The sequence below is a fragment of the Chinchilla lanigera genome, unplaced genomic scaffold, assembly GCF_000276665.1.
Source record: "Chinchilla lanigera isolate Chin_1 unplaced genomic scaffold, ChiLan1.0 scaffold00012, whole genome shotgun sequence".
Lineage (NCBI taxonomy): Eukaryota > Metazoa > Chordata > Mammalia > Rodentia > Chinchillidae > Chinchilla > Chinchilla lanigera.
In genome coordinates this window covers 23,640,734-23,661,695 of record NW_004955413.1, presented here as the reverse complement: position 1 = coordinate 23,661,695, position 20,962 = coordinate 23,640,734, and positions in this window count along the sequence as shown.

Here is a 20,962-nt window from a genome sequence, read left to right as displayed (position 1 = left end):
AGAGACCCCTCCCCCCCCAGTCACTCAAGTGGCCACTGGGACCTGGAGTTAGTGGAACCAGCTCAGAGTCTGCTGTGACCCAGACACTGCTCACATCTCTGAGCCTCCATTTTCTGGTCTGTAAAATGGGGCTGCTGATGACAGGGTAACATAAGATTACCAGGGAAAGCTGCACGGCCCTTCACAGTGGGTGTCTTGGCAGGGCGGCTGTGCACACACATGCATTTAGAGTCATGCACCTTTACAACTCCAGGACAGCCTGGGGCCTCTGGTTCTGCTCTGCATGGCTGTTTCTGTTTGGTGGCTTCCTGGGCACCTTGGGGAAGAACTGTGCCGTGGAGAACCTTCCATCCGCAGTGGCCTCAGGTGCAGCCCTGCAGTCATAGGCCCAGGCCTCCAGTTCTTGGGAGCCCAGCTGGCCAGGAAGGGAGGCTCCTGGTGCATCTGGATGCTCTGTAGTGATCTCTGCAGAGACCCCACTATTGGAGCCACTGGGGAGCCATCTCACAGGTGCTGTGGCTGGGCTGTGTTTGCCCCAGCTCAGACCCTGGTCCTGGTGGGGATGAGGGCCCTGGCCAACCAGGAGCCTCTTGTCGTGTGAGTTCCCCAGGACTGGTGCTTGGCTGATGTGGAAGTGGCTAAGCTGCTGAAACTTCCTGCTGAGCACCTGCAAGAGGGTCCAAGTTCCTCCGCGGCAAACTAAAGCTGAACCTGGCAAGCGTTTCCAGGCTGTATTAGTCTGGGGCACCCAGACTGGCACCGCATGCCGCCACCCTGTCTTTGAATTTGACCCCTGCATGCCAGGCTTGGCTGTGTGTCTCTGGGTGCTGGTGAGCCTCAAGAGGCAGGGCCAGGGCAAGACTCACAGCAGGAGGGACCAGGCTGTTGTCCAGGGGGGACACAGGATGCCTGGAAACTGGGCAGATGATGGAAGTCTGGGCGTGTGGAGGGGCCAGGTACCCACTGGCCTGGGAAGCAGGTGAGAGATTTGATAACGGAGGAGAGGGGGGCGACCAGGTAGGGTAAAGTGTGGACAGAGAGTCTGTCTACTAGGCTCTGTTACCCCTACAAGACTACTCTGATCTTTGGAAGGGCAGAGGCCTGGGGATCTGGAGGTGGCCTCTGTCTTGGCTCTGCCTGGGAGAGCAGGGACCAGCGCCCACATTCCAGGGGGCGGGCTCTGGAGCCATTCTGGGGGCTCTGATCCAGAGCCCCTTCCTTTAGCTCTGCTCCCAGCTCGACCACCTCCTTGTGAGCCCTGGTGCATGACCTGGCTTTGTGATGTGCAAGTCTTACCAAGTAGATGAGACTGGCTTTTGCTCTGGTTGAGGATGGGGTGTGACAGCCATCCTGTGCGTGAACAGGACAGACACCCTGAGCACTTGTCAGTTGGACGAATGGCTGTCGCTGGGCTTGGGGAACCAGACCTGGGGAAGCCAGAAGCAGGATCCTCGGCCAGGGGTGGAGATGCTCCAGCTCAGCCCTCCGGCGCGGCCCCGCCTGGCAGCCCCTCATGGTAGCCACAGGCTGCCACGTGTGCGTCTGCAGGACGGGGAGACACAGGCAGAGATTCCACAGAAGCAGAAACAGATGTAGAGCACATTGTGGGTGGGGCCGAGCAGGGCGAGCTGGAGTCAGCCGAGGCCTCGGGAGCCAGAGAGGAAGGAGGGATTTCCAGGACACGAGTCAAGAGTTCATAGGGCTGTGCAGACCTGGCTTTGGGGCAGTTGGCCTCTAAGCCGGGAGGGAGGCTGGGGAGCCAGCACCAGGCAGCAGGCGTGGAGGAGGAAGCATCGGTGGCCCAGGCACATGGAGGCGACCCTCTCAGGCCAGCAGCATCTGAGACGGGCACACGCAGCCCTCAGGTCCTGGTGGGTAGCTGGGTGTCACCCGCTGACGGCCAGTGAAGGATTGACGCCACACGCTAGGACGTGTGAGAAACAGAGCTTGCTCGCTTGTCTGGCTGATCCATTTCCACGAGGCGCTTCAAGTGCTGAAGTGGAAGAAACGTGCTTTGGTCCAGCTGGGGCCCCTCCCTGGCAGCAGACGGAGCCCCTCAGGACTCTGCGTCCGTGCATCCTCTGCCTGCTTGGCAGTATCTGGTCCACCCCAGGCTCCGGGTCCCTCTGTACTGCAGCACCATAACCACCCACAGAGCCTCCTGGCTCTTCTGCCTCTTGGGACTCCCAGGTCCCTCTGCACACGCAGTGTCCGCTGGAAAGCTTGGATGCACTATGGGGACGCTTGTTTCCTAGGGCTCTGCCCAGGCTGAGGGGCAGCCTCTGTGAATCTCAGATGCCTCAAACCTTCAGGAGTCTTCTCCGTGGCCCTCCACTGGGCTCGACTTGGGATAGAGAAAACTTTAGGATCACTTTAGCCAGGAGCCCCCTCACACTTTCCTTTTGTCCTCTCTGCCCCTCCCCGAGTGGGGAGCACTGTGGGGGTCCTCTCTCCACGCTCTGGGCTGGGCTCCCCTTGTTTGGAAATGTAAGAGCCTATGGTACCCCTTCCACTTCCTGCTACACAGCTCTTCTGTGCTTGTTGACATGCTTTTGGGTGCACAGACACGAGATAGAGCAAAAAAAAAAAAAAGACTTTTATATACTCCCGGCATTTGGGAGGCTGAAGCAGAATGATCTCAGTGAATTCAGGGCCAACTACATAGTGAGTTCCCCTAAGCTACACAGTGAAACACTGTCTCAAAAAAAAACAAACCAAGCCAAACCAGAAGGACTCTAAGTCACACGACATGGCGACTTCAGGGCTCGTGAATTGAACAGCTCAGTGACCTCAGAGAGTACTGGGACTTGTCCTGTACCTTCACTCTTTGTGCTTGGCACAACAGCTTTGTCTTTAGCTTAGCTTCCAGCAGGACAGCCACAAGACGGTGTCCAGACATTCCTGTTTGAGTTCCAGGCATGACAAGCCGCAGTGAAAGCATCAAAGATAGCGTGTCCAGTAGCAGCTCCTCATTTCTCATTGGCCAGAATGGGTCGCATGACAATCCTCACCCTGACCTCTGGCAAGGAGAAAAGGATGATGGGAAGGGAGATTTATCCAAAGGGTTGGCCTCTGCCCCTCCAATTGAATTGAAGTCTCCCCAGGAGGAGGGGGCCGCTAAGAAGCTGTGAAGTGTGCTGCTATGGCAGCAGCACTAATGTCACCACCCCTGAGACACCCCCACAACATCTCCCCACAGAGCCAATGCTGTCGGTTGGTGGCTGGCTTAGCAGAGGCAGCTGGAGAGGTGCTGCCTGTGTCCAGTTCTAGCTGAGCACTTGAGGGACAGATCTTTGGAGTCTCTCAGCCTTGCCGTGCCTCTGTTTCCTCACCTGTATAGTAGCACTGTTGGGAGAATTTTGTTTTTATTTTTTATTTTTTTGAGACAGGGCCTCCCTACATAGTTTGGGTGGGCGTTTAACTCATTTTTTAGCCCAAACTGGCCTCGAATTTGAGGCAGTCCTCCTGCTTCAGCCTCCTGAGTTCTAGGATTACAGGCATGCACCACCACGCCTCTTGAAGATGGGCCTGTGGGACACGCAAAGCAATGGCACAAAGGAGCCGGGCTAAGTGTTAGATGACAGTGCAAGGCAGACCTTTATTTACTCATTTGCCAGGAGAAGCCACTGTGCAGTAAAGACAGCCACCCTCTCCTCTCACTCATGTATCAGCTGCCCCTCCAGATGCCTGCCAGGGGCTCAGCACTGTGCCAGGCGCAGGGGACCGAGCAGCGAGAAAAACCCACGCAGTCCTCCGCGGCTCGCAGTCTGCCACTGCACAGACAGGGTCACTATGGCCTTCACCATGGGTCAGAGCTGTCGGGAACAATGGAGACACCAGTGTGGGAGCCACAGGGGTAGGGACAAGGGATCCACTGAGCTCGAGCCATGGGGAAGCAGCACACAGGCAGAAGGCAGCCAGGTCTTTGGGGAACAGGGCAGGTTCCTTCCCGGAGCCCCCAGGACCTTGAGCCCAGATGCCGTCAGCCCGTGGTGCACTGGAGCCAGCCTGCTGCAGCTGATGAGGGCTGGGAGGCGCTTCGGGTGTGACCCCTGGGCTCCCAGGGATTCCTCTCTTCCTGGGACCCCAAATCTCATGCCCTTACCCCACCCCCAAACTCACCTTTCCTCCTTGTCTGCCGCTAGTAGCCAGGTGGATAGGAGACCTCAAGGCCAGATGGGTGTGTCAGTCCTGCGCCGGGGACTCAGGAAGCAGAGCACAGCTGGACCCGTGGGGCTGCACAAGGTAGGCCCTGCAGTCAGCCTTGATCTTGGTAAACGCCACACTCAGCAGCTGCCTGGGTTTTCTTAGAGCCTGCCTGCTGTGTTTCTGGAAGACTGTAGCTATTCTGTCCATCTGTCCATCCCCCATCATTTCTTTGATCCCTCCATCCATCTTCCACAATCCACTCCTTCATCTGCCCATCTACCTTTCCTCCATTCTTCTCTCTGGCCATCTGTCCATCAATCCATTCCTCCACCCTCTCATGATTATTGAGCACCCACTATGCTCCAGACATGTAACAGGCAGTACCAAGGAGTCCAGGGGTGAATGGGAACAGTTCCTGTCCTCTCACAGCGCTCACTTTGGCTGGAGAAACAAAGCTGTCCAGCAGGTACTGAACCCCCTACAAAGGCAAGGCAAAGTCCAGGAGGGCAACAGTGTGACGCTGGACCTGAGGGATGAGGAACCTGTGGGATACAAAGACCAAAGGATGAGCACCAGCCAGGTGGAGTGGGGCTAGACCCTGGGGGAGGATGGGGAAGTGAGGACTTCTGGAGTTCTGTGAGGCTGGGGATTAGATGCCAGGGGCCTCCCAGGTCAGGTGTAGGATGCAAGCCAGACTGGGGAAGCTGGCGTGCCGTCCTCAGGGCAGAGGGAGCACTGGGGTCCATGCAAAGACTTCTCTGGCTATAGAGAAAGAATGGCAGGGCGGGTCCAATGGAGAACCCTCTGCAGGATGGGGGCTACAGGCTCGCATGGAGAGGAGAAAACACAGTTGGGAAATAACCGTGACCCAGTGACAGGTATTTCCCCGCCTGCCTTGTACCTCCTACTCAGTGCTTGGCTCCTGCAGCTCCTCCATCTCTGACCCTTTCTCTCTTGCATCCCTGACCATGGAACATTCCTCCTGCTCCTCCTGTTCCTCCTCCTTCTCCTTCTCCCTCTTATCCCCCTCCCCCTCCTCCCCCGCCTCCTCTTCCTCTCTGTCCCTCCCAGGAGAGGAAGCACAGAGCTGTACTCCAGCCTCATGTGTAGATGCCCTTTGTGCACAACTACGCCTCCTCCACAGCAACCCCATGAGACAGGGATTGCTCCCATGTTTCAGGAACGGGAACGAGGCTCAGAGAAGTGAAGAAACCTGTTGAAGCTCACATAGCTAGGAGAAAGTGGCCAAGCTGGGACTGGGACCCAGTTCTGCTGCCCTTGCACATTGCTGCGTTGCCCACAGTACCAGGGTCTCTTCCTCAGGAAGCCTCCCTGCTTTGCTTCCACCCGGCTGGGCTCTGGGGTGACTCTGTTGGCTTTTATAAATGTGTCTCGAACTGAGTACACGCCAAGTCTCACACTCATCGTGACCACATTTATAAAGACAGAATTGCATGAATGGCCCAAAAAATCATTTTTTCCATCTCGGTAATTCAAGTAAAGCCTTAAATAGTCTAGAATCAGACCACAGGACGTATTCACGTCACCCGATACTGGGGCTATCCTGAGAACTCAGGCCACAGTGGCTGCGCAGGCGAGCTTGCTCCGGGGCAGTCTGCACGCATCGCTGCCCACACTGAGAGGCTGCCTCGCTCACGCAGAATTCAGATCCCACCCATCCTTCCAGCGCATGCGGCTCCATGTGGCACGGCCGGCCTGGACCCAGCAAACCCTTTCTGAATCAATGAAAGCATGGAGACACACTTCCTTGGCTCAACGCAAGGTCATCCTTTTGTCTGTCCCTCTGTCTCTCCCTTTCTCCATCCATCCATCCATCCATCCATTCATCCATCTACTTATCTGCCCATTTTTTCAGCAAATACAGTTAAGCGCCAACCCTGAGCCACACCTGGCTTTAGATGTTCGAGAAGCCTTGGGATGCACGAACCTCACCTATGACCCTGGGGTGGCACCATCCAGACAGGAAGATGGCACTAAGCGTCCTCCTGCCAGTGCCCTGCAGTGAGAGACAGAGATGGTATGGGGGGCAGTGCATGGCTGGACAGGGCATGGCAGTACAGAGGTTAGCTAGCTAGGGGCAGTCAGGCCTGGAGTGGGGACAGGTGCTGCCACCCAGGGATGTGGGAGGTGACGTAGGAGGAGCAGAGGGCTGGACGTGGGGCTGACCCAGGGACGCTAACCACCAGGACAGGGAGAGTGGTGAACCCACTTCCGATCTGCGCCAGCTCAGGACAGTGAGGAAGTGCCTGGGTTAAGTTCCCCGCTCTGAGTCTGAGGGTGAGGAGTGGCGAGCGGGTTTAAGAGCCTGAAGTCCAGAGTCCACACCCTGCTCTGCTGTGTGACCTAAGGCTTGTAGCTGTTCCTCTCTGGGTCTAGACCTTTCCTCTCTAAGCTGGAGCCCGGAGCCTCAAGAAGCTGGACCCAGAGCCTCAAGGTCCTCCAGAGGCCTGCTGGGAGTGGCCTCCCCTCTTCGGGCCGCCTTCATGCTATCCTCCTTTTGTCTTTCGGGCACTTGGGGTCCCCGAGATGTGGCAGGTGCTGTCTGGCCTGGGTACACACTGGCTTCATGCCCCCTCAGACCGAGCAGGCTGGGAGCTGGACAAGGGCAAACCCCAGCCGCTGGTGGCAGCTTCTGGCCGGCCTGTCCCTGTGTCCTGCTGCATTCTATCTTGACAACCCGTAAAGCAGTTATTGAGCACCTTTTGTGTGCAGTGAGGGTAAAGACGGACAGCAGGGTGCAGGGAGCATGGCTGTACCTCATGCCAGCCCAGGAAATGCAGGCTCCGTGCAAACCCACGCGGCATGCCGAGAGCCTTCAAAAGGCCAGCAGCCGGGGGGCGTGCTGCTGTGCGCATGGGTGTGCCAACCATGGGCTTCCTCCTGGTGCCAAGGGGCCCTTCTCCGGTACTGCCCAGCAGTGCGGCAAGGGCCCCTGCAGCATTACAAGGAGCCAAAACTTCCAAGTGCCAAGGGCGTGGGACGCCTCTGCTGTCCAGTGTAGCTGTCAGCGGTGGAGCAGGACCTGCGTGGGCCAGGCATGCTGGCACACAGGCACACATGGGCACACCAGGGAACAACAGGCTCGCTCCTCCGGGAGTAAGGATTTCCCCATGATGGGGGGGAATTGAAGGATGTCCGGTGATATGGCTGAGATGCTGTAGCCAGGAGTTAGGCCTCAGAAGAGGGCTGGACTTGGGGATACACAAAGTTCTCGGCGTCGGCTTCAGCCACACAGGCCTGCCGTGACCTGTGCCCTTTCCCTCTCCCTGCATTGAGCCCTTGGTTGGCCTGGCGCAGAGCCTGTCCTTCCGGAAGCCTGGACGAGGCTGCCTGGGGTGTCTGAACACCCTGCAGACTTCAGGGATGGTTAGGCTGCATTCATTCACATGCCCATTTCCTGTCCCCACAAGTGGGCCCTGGGCTTCACAAGGGCTGGGAGGGTCTTGGGTATCTGCTATAGCCGCTATCACTCCTAGCCCAGGTACTGAACAAACACTGCACGCAGACTAGAGGTGTTTACCTTCTGCGCCAGGGAGAAGCAGGATTTGGATGCTTGCTGGATGGGCGGAGTCAGAGATGCAGCCAGTGGCCCCTTGAACACCCCGGGGTTCTCTTCTTCCAAAGGCAGCAGCGGCCAGGCAGACAGAGGCATGTGCTGCTGAGCCAGATAATCTGGGTTAAAATCTCAGCCCTGACATTTCCACCTGTGTAGCTTTGGGCAAGTGATTTAATCTCCCCTTGCCTCAGTTGCCTCAGTTATAAAGCAGTGCAAGAATCCCTGTCTGGAATGACTGAGGTCAGGAGTGAGTGGGTTAGTACACAGCTGACTAAATCTCCATGTGCGCACAGCTCTCTGGGAGATGGTGTTAAAATGTAGGTCTGGGTGGGCCTGAGACTTTGCATTTCTGACAACTCTGGGGACCCCGACGCTCCTGGAGATTGAACCCTGCCTGGCATAGCTGGGAATAAGTGGAAAATGCTGACAACAGGGCCTGGCACACAGGAAGAGCTGGAAATGTTAGCTGCGGCTGCCTGGCACCCTCTGCGGCTTCTAGAATATTCTGCCCTGTGAGCATTCTGCCTGCTGCATCCCTTGTGGTGCTCAGCTCAGCAAAGTTAAAGCCTCCAGTGTCATCAGGGTGGTTGCTCCGAGCTCCTCCATGGTCTGTACCCTGGACCCTGAAGCGGGGCAGGTGTTGGGGACAGCAGGAGAGAGCAGAGAGAAACAGGAAGAGGGCCCACTCTGAGTGACCGTGCTCACTGCGGGGTGTGCTTCACAGCCAAACCACACACCTCACAGCTTCTCCACCCCCACCACCTCTCTGCCCCCTTGCTCCTGCCGCCCCCTGCTTCCTGCAGGAAAGGTGCAGGTGACTTCAGCCAGGTGCCAGCAGCACCCTGGAACCACAGGCCCGAAGCCATCGGCCACATCCTCCGGATCAGAGCGCCCCACAACCCCTCCCTCACTCTCCCCTCCTCCAGCTCCTGGTGCACTGGTGCACTGGCCAGGGCTGGCCTGGGGAGGAGAGGGGGCCAGGGTGCAGCGGGGAGAGGAGGCCAGGATGAGTGGATGGAGGTTGGTGTCTCCAAGGGGTCTCTGCAGCTAGCTTTTGCAACTGGCTCTTCCAGGGGTTCATGAGACGAGGTGGAGGGATGCTGGGTGGCAGACGGTGTGTCACCTCTGCCTGGGCCTGTGACGTGGGTGCTGGTCTCAGGGTTGCTGCGAGGGATCCCATGTGGCAGCCTGAGGAAAGCACTTGAGTGACAAGCACGGCTGGGCTCCTGCTTGGTGCCACCCGAGGCTGCCTGAGCTCTGGCCTGGGGTCACTTAGGGTTAGGGTTAGAGCCGTCCCAGTACTGAGGAATGAGCTGGCCTCCGTGACCTGCTGGCCTTGCCCAGTGAGGTGACAAAGCCTGGGTGGGACCTGTCATCTTCAGCCATCTTCAAGTTAGCTCCTGAGCTCTGGGAGGCACCTACGATCAAAGTCACAGGCTCAAGCCCCACATGTGGGGTAAAAGTGACCCTGCTTGGCTTCCTCCTCGATGGGGGTGGGAGTTCAGAGTAGAGGCACAAAGCATCTTATGCCAGGCACCCTTTCTGAGGATTTAGAGCAGTCCCAGCTCCCTGAAGGGGGCAGAGTGTCCAGTGTCCAGAGTGTCCATGCTAATCAGAGGATGCCTTTCCTGGAAAAGCATTGGGACTGTTCGATCAGTCTGTCCAATTAAGGCTGGGGTGGCCAAGATGAATCAGGGAGGCTGGTGCCTGGGGTTCTGCATGCTCAGCATTGTCTTGTTTCTGGAATCTCGGGATTTCCTTTCCAGCATTTGGTGACATCTCCAGTGAGCTGTTAATCCAAGTCCTCCCGTTCCAGCTAGGGGTGGGCATCTGGCCCACTCTCCGCCAGCACAACTCTGAGTTCTAGTGGGTGAGGGCAGGAAATGGATGGAGGTTGGTGTCTCGAAGGGGTCTCTGCAGCCAGTCTTGGGTCTGGCCAACCTCAGGTCTGGGCCTCCAGTGTCCTCCAAAACCTACATTGGTAGATTGTAACACTCTATATCCTTCTAGTTAGTTCTGCCTGGCTCCAGGGGGCCACAGCTTGTTCCTGTGGTCTGCAGCATGAAGACAGGGATGACCGGGCATAGTGAGTTGGTGGCACTGCTGGGACTCTCCCATCCAGTGCTCCTGAGGTGGGGAGGAGCCTCTGGCCTGGGGCTGTGTGGGGACAGAAACGAAGTGTCAAGGGAGTGTGACAGGTGTGTCCTCAACTTCTAGCCTGGTGCTGGGGCGGTGGGTGCTGGTGGGTTGACTGTTGGGCAGTGTGTGAGCAGGTGGAGGGAAATGGGCAGGCGGGTGGTGGTGGTGGGGTTGACCTCTGAGGCTGCCTTTGGCCTCACACAGTGGTCCAGGGTAGAGGAGTTGGGGAGGGGCGGGGTGCAAGCCTCCCAGGGAAGGAGGACTTGGTAAACAGCCTGTGCCTGACCTGACCTGGTTCAGAGAAGCCCGAAGGGCTTTGTGACTCTCTGGGGTGGAGGATTCACAATGGGGTGTCACTAACTCACTCTGAAAGTGAAACCAGCCACCCACCAAACACAGGGGGCCCCTGCAATTCTGAAAGCTCGGCAGTCTGTCTCTTTCTTTCCCAGCCACTCTTAGCAGAAAGCAGTCAGCGGGACAGATTCGAGGCCAGTCAGCCCCCTGGGCGCATGAGGGCCTCACTAGGCTTTGGAGTTAGGCATTCAGCCATGCAGTCTGCTAGGAAGACATCAGCTGGGAGCAAAGCGTCAGCCTCCTGCTCTTCCGGGCACTACCCTGCTGGGACGCCAGGCAGAGGAGGGTTTTTCCTCAAGCCCTATCGTACTGCTCTGGTCACCCAGGACTCACACTGGCATGACACCTATGTTACATCTCTGAGCCTACTCCAGGGCCTCAAAAACAAAAGCCCAGGGCAGGCACGCTGTGTTTGCTGCCCTTCTCCTGGTTCCCACCTCACCATCACCCACAAGCTTCAATCTGTGCCAAAGGCACATACTCCTGTGCTGGGCAGAAGTACCCATGTCAGCCAGGAATTCCAGCTGAAGACCCACAGAACCCAGTCATTAGAAAAGGAATTATTCAAGATATTCTAAAGATCAGAAAACTCCAGCAGGACTCTTGAATCAGGCTTACATTGGCCTGGAAAGGAACAGCACTCTCATCAGCCTCCTGGACTTCTCATCTCCTTTATCCACATCATGCTGTCCCAAACAGTGCTCTGGAGCCAAGCTTCTGACTGGAGGAGACTGGTCATATATTCACTCTTCCAAACTGATATATGGAGCTAAGACTTCTGATTGGGGGACCCTGGTCACATGGCCTGAAGCCAGGCTTCTGATTGGAGGATCCTGGTCACATGGTCTGGAGAGAGGCTTCTAATTGGAGGAAGTTGGTCACATTAATCACTCCACCAAACAGGTTTAGATCTGAAATTCCTGGAAACGTTTTCACTGTTTTATGGAAACTAATCTTTCTTTCATCCGTTCTTCTTTTCTACTTTTTTTTTTTAAGTGGTGGGGATTGGACCAGAGCCTCATGATGCTAGGCAAGTGATCTACCAGTGAGCCACACTCCCAGCCCCTAGTTTTTTCTTACAGACATACCCGTGTGGCAGCAGCGTCTAGCGGGTGTTTTGCTCCTGAGTGGTACTTAGTGGGTTTGAATCCCAGCTCCACCAATTCTAAGTCACGTAACCTTTGGGAAGGTTTTTCCACATCACTGTGCCTCAATTTCCTCTCATAGGGAAGGAGAAATTATCAGTAATTCTTACCCATGGGATGTTAAGAGGACTAAATCAAATGATGTAAATTAAGCTCAACCAGTCCTATGTGACAGACAAGGCAAGCATTCATCTCTAATTTACAGAGAAGGGATCACCTCAAAGAGTTTAGGAAAGAAGAAATCCTGGAGCCTGGGATGGTAGTGGGAACAGGCTGGAAGCCAGAGGGCCTGACTAGGTCCTGAGGAAAATTGTGATAGGAGAGAAGAATCTGGTGTTAGCCCCTCCCTGCCTCACTGTCTTTATTGCTTCAGCCTGGATTGCTTTTGGCTGTGGTCCCTACCAAGATCGGGTCCTGCTGCAAAGGGCTGCCCTTCGCATGCCTATTGCTGGGCCAACAGAGGCCTCATGGGAGACTTTAAGATCCTGAAGGATGAGCCTGGGATAGAGCTCCAGGTGCTCCTGGAAGAACCTGTGTTAGCCATCTCTCTGTTACTGTAACAAAACCTGAGTTAAGGGTGTGTCTATGCAAGGAAAGTAAGGTAGGTAATAAACCACAGGGATACTGGAAGCCCTCAAGAACACACACCTTGAAATTATCTCAGGAAGATGGGAGGGAGCGGGAGTATTCATGTACTAATTCTTTTTCTTTTCATTGCTTTTTTCTTTTCTCTTCCTCCTTTCTTTCCTTTTTTCTTTCTTTCCTTCTCTCTCTTTTTTCTTTTTCTTTCTTTCCTTCTCTCTCTTCTTTCTTTCTTTCTTTCTTTCTTTCTTTCTTTCTTTCTTTCTTCTTTTTGTCTTTTTGAGACAGGATTTCACTATACAGTTCAGGCTGGCCTTGAACTCACTTTGTAGCCCAGGCTATCCTTGAACTTGCAGCAATCCTCCTACATCAGCCTCCCAAGTGCTGAGGTTATAGGCACACGCCACTATGTACTAATTCTTGAGCATTATTATAGAGTGTCATATTTGGGAACAGGTGGGGTGATTATTTCCTTGGCACTTTTTTTTTAGGGTTCCTTGGCACTTTTGATCTGAAGCTGGCTCTGTAGTACAGGTTCATGGGAAAGACCCTCAGGTGCAGAGATACAGATATTGGTTTTAGAAGTGATAAGAAGGGAGAGAGGGAATAAGGGAGGGAAGGAAGGAGATTTCAGATTCATGGTCATCCCACCAGACTGAGGTTTAGGATAGAGGTTTCTGATTGGAGAAGCCTGGTCACATGGTCACTCCACTAACCTGAGGGTTCTGATTGGAGGAGGCTGCTTGGTTACAGTGCTCATGACCTAGCTGCAAGGGAGGCTGGAAAGTAAAGTTTTGACTTGTTGCTAGGGGCACAAGACCTCCCACTTAGGAAAGGATTTGCAAAGATGCTGCCTGACCATGATGTTAGAAAAATATTGGGGAACAGCCACTGAGAAGAAAGATTCCTGAAAGAGATACTGTTGTCAGCCCTACTGTCAGCTCCATTGTCCCTCCTAAAGGCCCTTTCCTCACACAATAGCCAGCAACCATCAGCGTGGCAGATGAGGTGGTGGAGTTCTCTTGTGTGTTTAAGTCAGAATTAATGGCCAAGATTTGGAATGGAGCACCAGGCATGGTGGCACATGCCTGTATTCTAGCCCTTGGGAGGCTAAGGTAGAAGGATCACTGTGAGTTTGAGGCCAGCCTGGGCTACATAGTGACTCAAGGCTAGCTTGCACTACACAGTGAGACCCTGTCTCAGAAAAAAAAAAAAAAAAAAAAAAAAGGAAGATTTGAAGTGGGAGGATTTTGTACTTCTTTGAACTCTAATTTTTATTTTCTCTTTCAAATTCAAAATTTCCTGCTGGTGTTAAACCAACATCTCCAAAACCAGTTGTCCTGTAGATGGATTCTCTACAGGGTCCATCCATACCTGTTCATCTGATGTAACTGCATTCCTTGCCTGGCACTTGTGGGCATTTAAGCTGGGGGTCCCTGCCCAGATCCTTCATGTGACAGAGACTGGGTCTCCTCCTTCCATTGTCCCCAAAGCCTCACTTGTCGTTGTGCTGCTAGGTGGCACTAGCCCTCTGCCCAACCTTCTCACCACCCCACTGACTCTTATATGCCACCAGGAGACCATCACTTCTGCTGTTCCTTACAGGGAGCTGTGTCACTGCCTCACTCTCTAGTGATCTGTCCAGCCAGCCACCGAGATCGGCTGTCACACAGTCCCAATGGGCCAAGCTGCTCTTGCTGCACGTGAGAGAAGTCCTTGCTGCTGGGACACCAAGAGATGAGGGGATCCATTTTAGCTCATTGCTGATTGTCCCCAAATGCCATTTGGCCAATGAAGTCTCTAGAGTACAGTTAAGGTGACCCTTGGAGTATCGCTACAAACCTGTAGGCTGCAGGTGATGCCCTGAGAAGCTGGTTTTTCCCTTGTCTAGGTCCCTGTGTGGGTGAGGAGGTGTTGGGCAGCAGACGAGTGGGCAGGGCCATGGTGGCAAGTGGCCCCCACACCACCCAAGCTTCCCTGAGGGCTGTCAAGATGCATGCTTTTCACACATCCTGTCCTTGGCTTGGTGCCTCGGCGGTTCACACTGGCCCAGAGCTCCCCTTCCTGGCTCAGTCCAGCCTTTCCATTCCGGGGAGATCTCTCCATGCCACTGTGTTGTGTTTCCCAAATGCTGCTGCCTCTCTTCCCTCTGCCCCCTCCCATTTACAATCTCAAGGTGGCAGGAGACTGATGTGCCGGGACACAGTGTGGAACCGACCGGAGATTGTTGGTCTACGTATGTTGTCGGCCTGGTGGTCCCCTGCCTGCCTCGTTGCTGCCTGCTACCTGCAAAGGTGTCTTTCCTGCTCTGGGCACTCCTGGGCCCTTGTTCTCTGGGGTCCTTGGTCCCACACCTAGGGAAGGGTCACCGTTCCAGAGTAGGAACTTGTTTCTGACCCCATTTTCTCTCTTCCTGCAGCAGATCCTGTAGGCAGTGGTGACAGCCAGGCACAATCTTGTTATAGGTACATTTTTATTTTTTCCGATTCTTTAATAAAAACACACAAAAAGCACAGGCAACCCATAGGCAGAGAGGCACTTCTCACAGATACTTTGCAAACATCAGAAACCCTCTTTCCTCCAAACAACACCTAGCTTATCTTCTGAGAAAGATCACAGATCTCGGGGAAGCCTGCCCAGCACCAGAGTAGGCACCGAGAACCTTGTCATGTACCTGTTTCCCACAGGAAAGGGCTGTCATCGCAGGTGCTGTCCCCAGATGGTGTTCAGGCCCAGCAGTGAAGAGACCCGGATTAAGGGTTGGCCTTGCCGATGACCACATTGTGATGGGACCAAAAGCTTCCCTCCCGAGGCCCTGTCAGTGCGTGAGGAGGGTGGCCGGGGAGTCCTAAAGGCCTGGTGACTTGGGGACACTTTCAGGTTTCTACAGCATCGTTGGAATGATCAGGGGTGGTAGGAGGGCTTGTGTTTGGGAAGTCCTGGGGGGAGTTGTATCCCCCACAAAAGGCCACGTACTTTGTATTAGGGATTTGGCTCTAATTGCGTTTATTTGCAGGAGGAGGTGTTACTAATTGCATGCATTGTTTTGAACTTTGATTTTATTGCCTGGCCACATATCAGGTGGGGACCTAGGGACCCCTCCCTGTTCTGACACAGCCATGTTGAATTCCTCCGTGCGGAGGTTTCGTGTTGGACTCATCACCAGCTCCAAGGACGGCCACTCCCTGTGCAAGTCACTTGGTCCACACTTCCCACATGGTGTCTCTGGCGAGGGGATGTTAGGCATGGAATTGCTGGGCCGCATCCTGGGGGTGTTGGTAGATGCTGTTGGGTTGCCTTCCAGGGAGGTGGGACCGCTTCAAACACCCACCAGTGGTGACTCACCCTTTAAACCTGCTTGAGTGGCAAACTTCAAATTTATTATTAACCCCAGTGTTGTTTTTAATTTGCATCACAGTCATATGTTGCTGAAAATGTTCTGAGAAATGCATCGCTAGGCAATCTTGTGATTGTGCTCACGTCATAGTGTGCACACAGATGGCTACACATGCAGATGGCAGTGAGGTCACTAGGCAATGTCATCTTATGGGACTACCGAGGCACATGTGATGGAGATGTTGTTATATGGTTCATGACTGCACTCACGCTCTCCAGGATCTCCCAGTCAGAGCCTTGGATTCTTCCTCTTTTCATTTTTTCCTATCTGTATACTGGGTCATCTTCCAGGGGTCTGCATGAGTTGTATACATTGCCACACATAAACAAGATTATGACAACATGGGACCAGTAACCAGCGGGGGTGGTGAATTTGAGCTGGCTCAGGTGGGAAGTCAGGGGAGGACTGGAGCTGGTCTGGGGCTGAGTTGGCTGGAAATAAGGTGATCAGTTTTGTCCTGGTCCTAGCCCTGGGTAGAGTGGAACAGCCAGCTTCCCTAGAGGGCGAGGGATGAGAAGTGACTGGTATGCTTCAGACCTGTCTGTCACTTAGGGGCTGGTACTTCAGGGGCCACTGAAGCAGGAACTTGCAGAGGATCATGGGAAAACATGGATCTTCAGGACTGGAGCTGGGGGCTGGTGAGGAGAGGTCTACCGTGTGGTTGGGGGCCGGGGAAAGGGATGCCTCCCAGGGAAGGGTAGCTGTCAGCGGACCCTCCAGGAGCCATTCACCACTCACTGGTCTTTCTTGTTGTGCTCTACTCCCTTGAAGTTCCCCTCTTACCTCATGCTCTCCTGAAATCCTGGGTACTGGGCAAGGCATCAGACACCAAATTATGTGGGACCAAGGCTCAAACTGGGCCACCAGTGAAGCCTGGTGCTGTGGGGGCAGGACTTTCTTCAGTTGAGGACTGGTGACTTTTGAGAAGCAGGTTTTAGCAGTGGGAGGAAGGGGTAGACACAAGGATTTGCGGTGGGTGACAGTGTCAGGTGGATGAGGAATACTGTCTGGGCTGAGCAAGGGAAGTGAGACCCCAGAGGGGACGGTGGCCTAAGAGATGCTGGAGTCTTTGTGGTGGTAGAGGCAGTAATGATGCCCCCCAAACCATTCCCCCAACCACATGCCCTCTTCTTCCAGCCTCCTTTGCAGCTAGGTTGGCCATGTGACCAGTTATAGCCAATGGGATGTTAGGAATATCTAGGGCAATTTTAGGGAAGAGTCCTTAAGAGGCAGAGGTATGCCCTTCACTCCTCCTTTCACCTTCCAGCAAGAATGAGGATGTGATGGGTGGTGCTTGAACAGCTCTCTTGGTGTCTGAGGAGGTAGGAGGAAGATACCAAGGATATTACAGTAGCAACAGAGAGTTAGCTCAGGATCCTGACCTTGGAAAGCTGCCGCCCCCGCCCCAGACTGCCTGCTTCTGGACCTCTTGAATGAAGAAAAATAGAATCCTCTCTTATTTTAGGACACTGTTTTGGTCTTCTGTTCTCTTTTGACACAGGCAGCTGGATGAGTCTTAAATGGGACGCTTCTGTAGGGGAGAAGGGGGTGGGGACTGGTTTGACCCTGGTCTGCGATGATGAAGTGCAGGTGTAGGCCATGGGCACAGACACAGGGGGACAGAAGATCCAGGGAGCACAGCCCCTGACATCTCCCAGAGGTAAAAGTGGAGGGGAATGCCAGGAGCCGAAAGCAGGACCCCAGGCACAGGGACAGGGATGGGAGCATTGGGGGCAGAGCTGGAACAGGCCCAGATGGCCTCGTCTCCATTGGAGGCTGCCCTGTAATTGGCAGGGAAAAGTCACAGTCAGGAGGGGACACTGAGCCAGGTGTGGTGGCACATACCTGATCCTACACTCAGAAGACTGAGGCAGGAGGATCACCACAAGTTCAAAGACAGCCTAGGTTACATAGTGAGTTCAAGGACAGTGCAAAGTACATAGCGAGCCCCTGCCTCCAAAAAAAGAAAAAGAAAAAGGAGGGGACATTGAGGCCAGAAGACCCTAGTATGCATGTACCCCATGGCCCTGTGAAAGCAGGGTCCTTGGGTGCTGTGGCGAGTGGGCTGTGGGGCAGACTGTTCACGATGGGCCCCGTGAGGACACACCGGGGAGGGGAGGGTGCAGTGGTGTGGGGAGGTGCGGCTGTGTGGGGAGGGGTCTGGGGCCGGGAGGCCCGGTGGGCTGTCAGGCCCCTGCCATTGGGAGCTTCTGGATTCCTTGTCATGGTGCCTCAGTGTCCTCTGGGAGAGACGTGGGGTCTACCCAGCTCCCCTGCCTCCCGGCTGGATGGCCCAGGAACCTCAGCATGCTGCCCACGAGAGGGGCCGCAGGAGCAGGTGGGCTTGGTGACCAGCAGGGTGACATGCTACGTGTGGGTGACGTTGGGAGACACTTTCACACTTGGGGATTGGGACACGTTGCTCGTGTGTGTGTGTGAGGGTGAGGGTGCTGCACACGGCAGGAAGGGGTGAACGGTTGGAGGTTGGGAAGATTGTGAGACAGGAGTCCATTTTCTTTTGTGCCCCAGACGCCACCCAGCCACCCAGCTGCCACAGATGCCATGCAGCTGCTCTGGGAGATTCTTGTTTTGCCTGCAGTGGCTTCGGTCACAGACCAAGCCCAGATCTTGGGGTGCTCCTACCCCTCTGCTTCCCTCCTCAGTCAGGTCCAAGAAGGGTCACCGATTGGTGACCAAATAGGAAGTGTGACCCTGTACTTGCACAAGCCCAGCTTTTGCCTTTATGAGCGACCTTTCCATACCCTTTGCAGGGTCAGCCCATGCGCTGTTCTCCCTTATGCTGCATTATACAGCTAAAAAGCCGCTTCTAGGCAGCGTATTTTTGCCCACTTGTGATTTCCATCTGGAGTCGAGCAGCCTGAGTGGGTACGCTAAGAGCTGGTAACACCAAAGGCCTCTGAAGCCGAAAGCTGCCACCAGCCAGGGCTGGTAACACTGGAAGCGCTGGCAGAAGAAGATGCTGGAGAGAATCAGAACTGTCAGGAGTTGCCATCTCTGGTGGCCGGAGTTCCTGAAGCCCGCAGTAGCTGGTGGCTCTGAGTGACAAGGGTATGGGGCACTAGCACTAAGAGCTCATCGCTGCTGGCATTCAAAGCTCAGAGCTGTTAACAATAAAAGAGCTACACTTTGCCAGTTTGTGATTTCTATGTGAATTGACCAGGAACTCTCAGCTGACTGGCAAGATTGTGGAAGCACATGGGGGACGCTCCCTTTGGAGGGCCCTGAAGAAGAGGCAGACCAAAGTGACAGTTGTCAGCAGGCTGAACCATCAGCCCATGTTTAAATTCTGTCCTATGGGTGGCTAAGAATTTGCAGTAGTCAGCGACAGTCATCCTGGCTGGAAATTCAGGAGTGGAGAGCAGGAGGAGGCTCCAGGGGTCCTGGCTGGTGGGAGACCACACAGCTTTGACCACGAGGTGCTGAAGAGGGCTGGTGCATTTCTGTGTACCTGCACCCAAGCAGCTCCCAGACCGCTGGGCCCCACCTGCATCCCACCTGCAACTCTCCCTTCCTTACCTGGTGTTAGGACCAGGCAGACACCTGGCTTGGCTGTACAGTCAGGATACCACTGCTGATTGCCCAGACAAGTGGCCCCACATCCCAGAGATCTGACACAGATGAAGCTGATCTCTCACATCACAGTTAAGGGTGGATTGTCGGGAGGTGGGGAACACCCATCCTTCAGGGGGACCCATCCTCTGACATCTCCCATAGCCCTGACACTCCTGAAGAAGGCACCAAGGTTGTGAGGAAGTTTCCTCTCTCCTGGCTGGGCCTAGACCCCCTTTCTTTACCACCTGAGGTTGTCTGGGCTGGCCTTTGGGATAGCAGGAGCCTTGCCCTGGGGTGGGTACACTGAGGGGTTTTCCGTCCCCGCTCCATCTCCCATTTTGTTCCAGGAGCCTTGACAGGTGAAGCCACCCTGATGTCATATGTCCCAGGGATCCAGGGCTCACCCACCTCCTCTGTGCCTGACCTGGCCTTTGAGCATCTTGGATGCTCTGGAAGTGTTTACTGAATGAATGAAATAAGAAAGAAAAGAGGAGGAAGGGTCCTGGACTGTACCCACCAGGCAGGCCGATGTCACTTCTTGGACAAGGCTGTGCTTGTCTCAAGTGGGATCTGTGACTCCTGGTGTTGCCTGAGGTTGTGATTTTTCTTTACAGTTACTTCTGAATCTTTTAATTGAATTCATTTATCTGGGAAAGAGGAAATAAGTTTGAGTGTGCAAAAGGATCTACAGCACAAATCCACCTTCCTACACCTCTCCTGGCCTCCTCCCTGGGGGAACCTGCAAACCGGGCTTGTGGAGGTTCCAGAAATGTCCTCGGCTGAATAAATGGTGACTGTTATTCTCCTGTGGTGGTGGTTGTGTTTATTACCCTCTCCTGTAGCTGAAAAACCTTCCAAGAGAGAAGGGAAGGGGTAGAGGGAGTCTCAGTGCCTTTCCTGTTACTGTAACTGAATGCCATGGACTGGGTGATTTATAGAGAGCAGAGGTTTATTTTGCATATGGTTCTGGATACTGGGAGTCTGAGAGCATGATGCTGGTCCCTGGTGAAACCTTTCTGCTGCACCATCACTTGTGGAGGCCGCTACATGGCAAGATGGAGCAAGTGTGCCTGCTCAGGTCTTTGTCTCTTTCTCTTCTTAAAAGGCCACTAATGCCTTGATGGGGGCCCCACCCTCAAGATCTCATTTAATCCTAATGGCCCCCCAAATACTTCACCTCCAGATGCCATCAACGTGTGAATTTGGGAACTCTGTTTCCAACACATGAACTTTTCTGGGGGGCACTGGCCTTGACTGCAAACCTGTGTGCGGCCACGTTAGGTGCATTACACACACTGTGGTTTAGTCTTCTCGGTACTCCGGGCAGGAACTGCCAGTCCTCGTTTTACAGGCGGCAACTGAAGCACAGAGATACCAAGGTCACCCAAGGTCACCCAGCTACTGAGCAGCCTGGACCTCGGCTCCTCACCCTGCTCTATGCGTCTCCAGCCCCACCTCTGTTCTGGGATTCGCAGGAGGGAGCTGGGCTGGATCCTCTGGGGGTCTCACTTGCTCACATCTGTGCAGATGGGAGGCTCTGGGAAGCTGTCCTACCAGCCCTCAGAGGAGGCAGCAGCTTTCCATAAACCCTCTGAAGCAGGACCACTGAAGTCGGGGAGAGGGAGAGCCGAACCCTGGGGGTGGAGTCACTCCATGAGCCCGTGACGCTGTGCAGAAATAGTTGTGCATTTTTTTTTTGGTTTTTCTCCGGTACCGGGAACCGAACTCACTACCTTGCGCTTGCCAGGCAGGCGCTTTTTGCCGCTGAGCTAAATCCCCAGCCCCTAGTTGTGCATTTTTTAAGGAGAACTCTGTAAATACTCATCATTAAAATAGAAAAGCCAAAGAGGAAAAGAGCCAGGTATAGTGGTGCACATCTGTAATCCCAGCACTCTGAGGGGATGAGGCAGGAGGATCACAAGTTTCAGCCCAGCCTGGACAACTTAGCAACTCAGTGAGAGCCTGTCTCAAGATAAAAAATAAAAAAGGCTGGAGTTGTAGCTCAGTGTGATGGCCCTGGGTTCAATCCTCAGTACCTCAAAATAA